Source organism: Rhopalosiphum maidis, chromosome 1 (genome assembly GCF_003676215.2).
Source record: "Rhopalosiphum maidis isolate BTI-1 chromosome 1, ASM367621v3, whole genome shotgun sequence".
Lineage (NCBI taxonomy): Eukaryota > Metazoa > Arthropoda > Insecta > Hemiptera > Aphididae > Rhopalosiphum > Rhopalosiphum maidis.
The window spans coordinates 93567708-93578086 of NC_040877.1; positions in this window are offsets into that span (position 1 = coordinate 93567708).

Genomic DNA, 10379 nt, shown 5'->3' on the forward strand with positions numbered 1-10379 from the left:
ACTAATAGATACTAACGGTATAGTTGAAATAAAATGTCCCTCTTCAGTCAAACATTTAACTCCAAAAAAAGCTATAGAAACTGGGTAATTAAAGTTTGCAACTCTAGACAGTCAATGAAATTTTTAATTAAAACCAAGTGACAAATATTATTTTCAAATTATGAGTCAATTACAAATAACTCAAAAATTGTTTGTTATTTTATAATATGGTCATCTAAAGGTAATTTATAATGTTTAAATTATACAATTTAATATTGGTAATAATTAATGTAATTTTTATTTTACACTTTACAGGTATAATATACCAAAGAATTTTAAGAGATGATAGTTTTTTTGAAACTAAAATTAAATTATCATTAGAAAAATTTTATTTGAATCGATGTTACCAGAGTTAATAGACTCAAGAATTGATCGAAACCGACGTCTGCGTGACTAACCAGATTACGTTTGTGTAATTGCAATAATTGCATATAAGAATTTGTAATTCAAATGTATAAATATTTTGATTTGGTCTTTATACTTAGATTGCATTATTTTTTTTCTAACATTTCTCACCTACAAATCATAATACTATGTATATTTATGTGAGTTTAATAACGTTAACTATATTGTTCAAATCATATATATATATTATTTAATTGGTTATATGTACCTTTATATTAGCTCTTTATATATGTTTTCCGATATTCGTGTTTGAATGTGGTATTTAAATGAAAAAAACCAACAAAAAATACAGTAAACAGTGAATGCTACTAGTTGTAGTCTGAACAAATGTAAACGATGGAATGATTGGGTAATTATATAAAAGTGTATAGTCTATATGTTTATAGGTATACATATACTATAATAAAAAATAGTAAAATGGTAAAATAATCTACTATTTACAACAATATTTTATGGCCCGCATAATTTGTTCATTGTTTACGATGTTTGGCGTTGATGAAGGATAGTTTCTAAGAAATATTGTCTGAAAACAATTAAAGATTAGACTCACACATACTTATGTTCGTTTACATTGCACACACTTACAAGTCACTTTAGTGTCATCATGTTATATTGCCTATATTAATTTCCTTAAAACACGACCGACTGCGAATTAAATAGTTTACATCAGCAGGAAAATGTGTAAGGTGGCGTAGTAGAAAACACTATTCGTGATCATTTTTCTACGTATTTCGAAAATGATATCGGAGCTATACCGTGGCAAAATTCGAAAATGTAGTAAACTATATTATATATTATTATAAATTGATGTTTAGTAATTATTTTTATCATGTAAATTGTATATATTAAATTTATCTATATCTCTATAATATATATTATAGTTTATAATATTATATTTTTTTTGTGAGAGTGATTTCACTATTAACTTTTGATTAATTTAGTCTTATTTATTAATATAATATATAATATATAAAAAATACAAATTATAATTATAATCTTTTTACGATAGTGATTTACATGGTTTATTAAAACATTTTTTTGATAGGTATAATTATAATTCATGAGACATACCTAACTGGTTACAATGGAAATTAAATTAGATTTTGAAATTATAAGCGTCAGTTCCCAAGTACATAAATAAAACTGTAAAAATGATGGTATATATAAAAAAAATGAGTAATAGATATATAGTTTATGTACAGTGTACTTACCAATGTTATTTTTCTGCAATTGTTAGTTTATCGCCAACATTTTTGTAAAATATTTTACTTATATTTTCCCAGGCCTTTGAATTCGAATTTCTCAAGCTATATTCAGCAGTTTGAATGTTCCACATTGCATTTTCATTCTCAATTTTCACTTATCAATAGTTCAGTATCAATACATTCGTTTCCCGAGTCCATAGTAAGTAAGAAATTAAAAAATTATAAAACGAAAAAACGGTTTTCTATATTTGTATTCGTAATAAAACAATTTACATTTATTAAAATTTACAGTCTTGATTTTCTAGATCTTTTTCCAATATAATTTAAAGGTAAGAATATTATCTAGACAATGAGATATGCTTTGATTGATATTATCATTTAAAAGTGAGTTATAGCTATGTAAAATTTTACAACTCTAAAATGTTCATAACTCACTTTAAAATGATAATATCAATCAAAGCATATCTCATTGTCTAGATAATATTCTTACCTTTAAATTTGATAATGGGTAAATTTACTCTAATATTAAAGCTAACATCACAATAATAATGAAACAAAAATAAGATAATAATAAAATAAACAAATAATATGTTGTGTGTGTGTGTGTGTAGATTGGTGGTAGTGGCGGAGTACTACGGCATAAAAAAATAATTTAAATAATATATATACACCCGGGCGCAAACTCATCCGTGGTAATTATTTTTATAGAAATGATTTAACACAATCAAATGAATTATCTAGTCAACCAGTGATAGAATATGAATATATGATGAATGAAAGTATGAGAGTCTATAATAATGGTCATAATATTTATATCTGGAAACATCTGTTGTCGGCACGACTCACGATCGGGCTAGACGGTCGTGGTTGAAATTTACATTTTGTCGTAGTGCAGGTGGCAGCACATGATAAGAATGAAAAATTAAATGTAACGTCATAAACATGTTACGCAAAACAAACAAAAAACCATTAAAACGTGATTTTAGAGTTTAATTACATGTTATATAGAACAATATTTCGGAGGAATCCTCAACGTGGTTTTTTATCAACCTAAATACACGACTCAATATTAATAAAGGAACAAACATTTTATTTTACATTTTTTTTTTTTTTTTACATTTTTAATACTTAATTTAAAAAACTCAATGAGGTTCCCTCTTTAATATTGTTTTCTATACATTTATGAAAATAGTTTGCTCTAAAATAAGTTTTCGATGGCCGTTTTGTTTGTTTTAAGTGACAGTGTTCTTATCGTTGAAAATGATAGAATAACGCCCACCCAAAGCGAAACAATGGCCGAGAAAATGCACTGTTTTGCGATCCGCAACCCATCCATTATTCGCAGTTGGCGGTCCGTCGACAGTTGCTCGTTCGAGAGCATTACTTATTATAATATGAACGTTCTGAACACGTTATATTTTTAAACAAATATTTTGTAATAAAAAATTAACGGGTGGAAGTGTGAATATATACGTTTGTTCAATTAAGCATATGCTCTCAAAACTCTGTACGCCACACACTGACTTGTTTGATAATTATTTAAAAAAAAATGTTTAACAAATATTACTCGACGGTTGGAAGAATAATTTTAATTTTTAATTTCTAAAATTTGTTGTTACTATTTTTTTTTTACTAAAAATGATTTTCATTTTGAATTTTAAATAGAAATTGATCAACGCACTATAAACTTTACAGTATCTCTTCACGCTAAGTCACTTGACGTACAAGTATCGTAATATTAACAGTTGTAAATTAAATTACTGCATGATTGTAAATTGTAATTATATTAATCGATAAGAGATCATTAATTTATTATATGAGATAATATTTTCGTAAACTCGCCAAGTAAAAAACAATTTGTGTTTAAATAGATTTTCACACCTTATGGGCCAACTATATTATTGACAGTCTCCGCTTCTTGCTGGCCACCCTTGTTATATAGTGTAGAGCCATTTTTAAACATTGTAATGTAGCTCTGTACCAACTTCTTCCGATCAAAATTTCTGTAGCCCACCCCGAGGTGTGCCGTATACCTATACGTAAATCATATATTGTGTCGAAATTGTATTACCATCATGTATTATATACAAAATCATTAAACTGGTATATAATAATAATAATAATAATAATAATATAAAAACCAAATAAATATTAATGAAAAAAAGTATATTGTTATTTTGATCGGAGAAGAATAATATTATTCTATAATAATACAACTTTATTGGACATCATACGTGCATGTGTTTTCTCCGTTTTACTAACAAAGAATATGCCAATATAGAAAATTTGTGTTCAGCAGAATCTATTTTATCCTGTTAGCTTTGATATTAGAGTCAATCGACCTATTATCACATTTAAAGGAAAGAATATTATCTAGTGCATCATGTATTATAGGCTTTTATTATTTTAATTTTAAAGTAAGTTATATGAACATTTTAAATTCTAAATATTTACATAGCTATAACTCAGTTTAAAATTAAAATATCAATAAAAACCTGCTTGATTCCAGCTTGATAATATTCTTACCTTTAAGTTTGATGATAGGCCAATTAACTCTAATATCAAAGATAACAGCAGAAAATCGATTCTGCTGAATTCTAATTTGTTATGGTGTACGACGTACGTTATAGTAAGACACGAAGACAGTATATTATCCGAGTGTACGATGGCGATGTCCTTGGCGCAACTTAAACTCGGCTTCAGCCGTCTGTTTGAAAACCGAAAAGAGCGCGCTGTAAACTATATATTACTATTGTGTTGTAACCAGAAGGTGATTTATCTCTGTGTTTACTACAAAATGATATGCTCGCAGTAGGTACCCTTCCACATGTATTTTGGAGTATTTTTATGCTCACAATAAGCCGTGATCACATAAACGTTTGGGATGGTTTTTAAATGTAACACCACGATAAAAGTATGTACAGATGTTTCTTACAACCTTACCTAAATAATATATATTGCATTATATTTATGTGTATATTTATTATTTAGGCATACACAAATTGCGAATCAAGTCAGCAAGTCAGCTAAATTTACATTTTTTAATAAATTGCGTTAGCGACGTAATTCGCGTTAGGTACTGTACTTTTGCGCCTACAATTAATATTTATAAATGGTTCGTTAAGTAATATTGTAAAACACAGTTTATATTTTACCAACAATTTAATATATTTTTTAAAGTAAAGATATAATAATACTAAATAGTATTATCACTAATTAAAGTAACAGTAAATTGCAATTTGTGACATAATTATACTTAAAATTATATACTTACCACTTACTATCATATTATTTATAAATAAAAGTAGTCGTCAATAAATTTAATACCCACATTATATAAAAATGCTCTTCAATAATAATTTTAAATTTTTTTTGTATATATTTATTACTTTATTAACTAATAATATGTATTTGCACATAATTTATAATTTTTTTTTTACGTCATTTTTTAATTGGTTTATTTTACATTATATTGTTATGTATTGTACATAAAAAATTCAATCTATTATATATTTATATCGATATTGTGTATTTTTATTTTATTTCATAAGAAATATTCATTATTGTAGGTGATATAAGGTAATAATTATTCTAAGATTTAAGATATTACTTTTTGAAATTAACATTATCGATGATACCAAAAGTGCAAATTGTCTATTTTTATTAGTGGCTCATTAACGCCGAAAATAAATTTTATTATCTGATACGATATTATTACGATAACCGTTGCACTGTAAGTTTCAATTTAAAGTTTGACGCTTGTTATATTATTTAGTTTTCAAGTACATAGTATTTTTATATTTAAAAAATAATAATGATCGAGTTCAATTGAATATAATTATTATCGTATCGTATTTTATCGTAACAAATTATGAGTTTACGACCATTGAATTATATGGTATCATATTATAGTTCAATGATTACGACGTTGTTTATCATTTAAGATAATTATTTTTTACCGTTTAATAAACTTATATTAAATGGGATTTATGATAATTATACTTTTAAAATATACAGATTGTGATATGAATTTATCATAAGTCGTTTTAATTTTTAATTGAAGCGTTTTTAAAAATCGAGTGAAATATTTTAAATTGTTTACCAGAGGATACATGAATAATATAAGCTGTTGATTGCGAGTGGTATATGGTATGCGTGAGCTCTATATTAACTAATAATTAATTTTAATAAATACATTTTATTATTCTAAAAATTTAATCGGGTTTATGCCTTTATGGGTTGTTGGAAATGTAATTATTTTGTTCATTTGCGTTTGGGTCACATTTTGTGGGTTACGAACCCCAAAATTATAGGTTTAATTGGAATCTGGATTCGATTAAATGTGCACGGTACGCAATGTCGCAACAGCAGCCAATACAAAGTACCTGCACCCCAGCGAACGGTCTACGCCAGGGGTCGCCAACCTTTTCAAACAAGTGAGCTACTTTTGAAATTTTAAGACTATAGTGATCTAGTGAGCAAAAAAAAAAAGGTGTTTCTTCAAATAATAATAATATACGAGAAAAAGTAAACAAAAAAATTTAATTTATTAATGTGATAACTGACATTGGTTTTCTTCTGCAAGTTTTGAAATTCTGATATATAATTAGAAATAGCTGCTTGTTTACTTGAATCCAAATTACTGTTTGTAATTTTGACCGATGTTTGTTCTTTAAGTATTTCATACTCGAAAATGTTGACTCGCATAACCAAGTTGAACCAAAAATGAAATTTTACGAAGGGCAATGCTTTGTAGATTTGGGTATTTTTGAGTACTTGCGTGTTTCCAAAACTGTGTCTCAAAATCCTAGAAAATGGATTTGATATAAACTGCGCAACTGACTCAAGTATTTTAGTCATTGAATTTTATTTTAAATTCCGAAAGTAAATGTTTAATTATATTTATGTGGTTTGTAGGATCACAAATATTTTCAGAATAATTAATTATTGTTTCTTGAAGCGTAGGGAAATTCTGGACATCATCATTTTTCATTTTATTTTCCCAATATGCTAATTTACTAGAAAACGCTGGAACATCTGATATCATATTAATAATTTCTTTTTCTTTTTCTTGTAACTCTAAATTTAGGAAATTAATTTATTCAGTAATATCTACTAAAAATGCAAGATCTTCAAGCCATTTTATTTACCGACAATGGTAAATTCTTAGAATACAATATAGCAATTCGCATTATCCGATTATTTATTACGCGATCGACCGATAATGGTAAAATTAATTTTTATAACGATCGACATGTATTCCTAGAAAGATAGACCAGTCGATTGCGTTCGACTGGTTGGCGACCCCTGGTCTACGCTGTCTCGAACCACCACCACGACGGGTAACGACTGCGCGACATCGTCGACTCTCCCGCCTGCCACCTCACCACACGCATACCGAAAAAGGCATAGGCGGGACGGGGAGACAAGTCGCCGTCGATCTCGCTCCCTTGCGGTAACCGTCACGACGCTGACACCCGTTTCTTTTTACCACGGCTGTTCCGCCAGGTGCACCGTAACTGCGCGTGCATCGTGGTCATTTTGTAAAATATTACCCCAACTCCGCATACAAGGTTTTGTTTTAAACACTGAAACTCCGCACATAATTTATTTTTATTTTTTAAATACAAAATACAATATATTTTATTTAAATTGAATAGAACTATCTATAATAAAAATAATAACAATTAATGCATACAACAAAAATCATTGTTGTCGGTATAAAATGTATGTTATAAAATAAAATAGTATAAGCCATAAGGCGTAAATTAAATCTAATAAAATTATAACGAATAAGTTAAAATAAATGAAAATAAAATATTATTAAATGAACTTTTTACAAAATTATATCTATTATAATTTGGTTGTTATTATATTATAATTCAATTTTTTTATTTTATAAGTTGTACATTATTTTTTTGTATTTTAGTTTTAATTTAAATATGGTTTTATTCTATACGCCGATATAGCGGCATTATGCTATCTTTATTAATTTTATGGCATGCGAACTTTTGGTGTTATTTGACAGTTCTTGTGTTAACGAATCATGTGATAACATTCACATTTGTAATTAATGTGTTGAGTTTTTAAGGTTTTTTTATTTTTACTATTCAATTTTATTACCTCAACACTCCACAAACTGAGACCGGCCTATCGCGTACCATACCGACAAACATCCCGTCGTTGCCATGTCCAATGCGTGACGGGGCGGGGGGGGGGGGTACCCATCCCACGATGCCATTTTTCCATCCAAGCCATTGACAGGGTGTATCCGTTTTCACCATGATCGTTTTTCGCTAAAAAAAAAAAAAAATAACAAATTATTAAGGATGTTTTAAGAACCCCTCAATGTAGATTCATCAAATAGTAATGATTACGATGTACGTGCCTCATCTTTGTAGTGAGCTGGTCTCGGTGAAGATGGCTCAGTACGATTTAACGACGAAGTCCACTTTGTCGTAGGTCTTCTTCAGTAAGCGTAGGAAGTTTGTAGTAAATAAACAACATGTTTATAAGTTTAAGTTGAAAGTCGTCTATTCACTGAGACAATGTATGTAAAAAATTAGCCCGATAGGTTGTTAAGTATAGAACAACACCACCGACCTATGCGTGATTGAGGCTCAACTATGTCTAAATTCTTAATACTACCACAACCTTTTTTATACTAAACAAATATAGGCGTAGTCCCTCGAAATATAGGCACGTGTCATGGTAAACAGGAAATTCATCTCTAAGTTTTTATTTCGTGTTTACCAACACCAACTACCTATATACGTAATTTAATAATAAAAATTTATATAATATTATTCTAAGAATACTATACTATGGGTCATAAAACTAATAGATACGAAGACACGAAAATAATATTGTAATCAGCTCAAGGTAATAAATTAAAATAATAAAAATAATAATGTAATACAATCAGATTACTACACCTTGTATCACTTGTAAAATATCACGAAATATTCTTAGCTAGTGATATAGGGCGAGATACTGTCAGAATCATTATTCGTGTACAATTATATAGCATTGAATTAAAATGTAATACACACACTGTATCATAGTAATTTAAGTGACCTAATGTAAAACGAAGGGGTACTTACCTGCCTACCTTTTATGTTTATATAATTTATAGACGCTTACGTTACAAATAAAGTAAGTTCAGTAAAAAAAAAATGTATTCGTATTTTTTAATATGGAAAATATAATATTATATTTATATTATTTTATGCTCATTTTAATTATTATCTATATAATGTTCTTATTTGTTTACACGTTTAAGGGTTTAACTTATTAATTTTTATTTTTATTTGTTAACTATTTTATTACAATCTGTGCAATCACACAAAAATAAAATTAATTAAGCCTCGACCTGTTTTTTGCTCAAAACCATACCAATACAATTGTACAGAAAAATTCTCACGCTTTCTTTTAGGACTTATTGGAGATTTATTTTCTAAATACTACAATAAAAGTTTGAATTCCACCATCATTTTTTACAAGTTTATAATTGTTTGATATTATTGTTTTTAGCAATGTAAAATCAAAAATCAGAGTCCAATGATGTGCCGTGTAAAAATTCTTCTTCTTTATAACAAAAATAAATAAAATTATTGACATCAGACCAATCTATACAAGACGTATACACTATACAGATTATACTGTAATGTGTATTTTAACTTTAAGCATAAGATTGCGCTTATAATTTTTCGGTCTAACGATACTGTTATTATATTGTGCTAGATATCCCCGCAACCATATAGCGTTTACTAACATTTACATTTCATACAAATAATCATTCACGATTAACATACCAGAGGTACCGGGCGATAGTAACGAGGTAAAATTTAACTAAATATTATTCATAAGTCCTTTATTAATATATAATAAGCACGGCTGTGAATTTAATTCGCTAAAATAGTATTAAATATGTAGGTATGCATTTTAGCATTTATGCACTAAAAAAGGTAAAATATGCACTGAAAAGTTCCGAAACATGCAAAAATATGCAAAATTTGTTGGTATTAAAAAAGTTGAAATTAATGATTTATAAAAATAATTAAAATTAAGAGGACGTCGCGCGTCGTACCCGCGTGTATTGTCTTTGTCTTACACACGTACCACGTACGACAAAGACAAAACGTGTTTACGCAGTCTGAGTAGAACTCGCTCAATTTTGGTTCTAGAATAAATAAATCTATTATAAAATTAAAATATGACAATATTTCGGAGGCTAAGACTGATTTTTTCCATTTTTTCCAATATAACATTCATTATAATCGTTTAGATTAGCGAAAATTTCAAAATGTTTAAATAACATTTTAATCCTTTCATTTTTTTTTTTTAAAACTCAGCGTCTTGCCCTCCAAAATATTGTCATATTTTAATTTTATAATAGGTATACATGTACTCTAGAACCAAAATTGAGTGAGTTCTACTCAGACTGCGTAAACGCGTTTTGTCTTTGTCGTACGTGTGTAAGACGGAGACAACACATACGGGTGCGAAGTCCTCTTACTTAATGTATTTTAGACTTTTATTTATATACTATCTTTCAATTGGTTATAAAGTCCTATTTTATCTAAGATTACGAATTTTTATACGGATTACGGATTTTTAGATATCAGATCAATAATGATTTTATCATTGGGTAACAATTTAAGTTTAATACCCATCTAAAAATAAAAGTTTTATCGGATGACCGAAAAAATATAGATATTAAGAAAAATA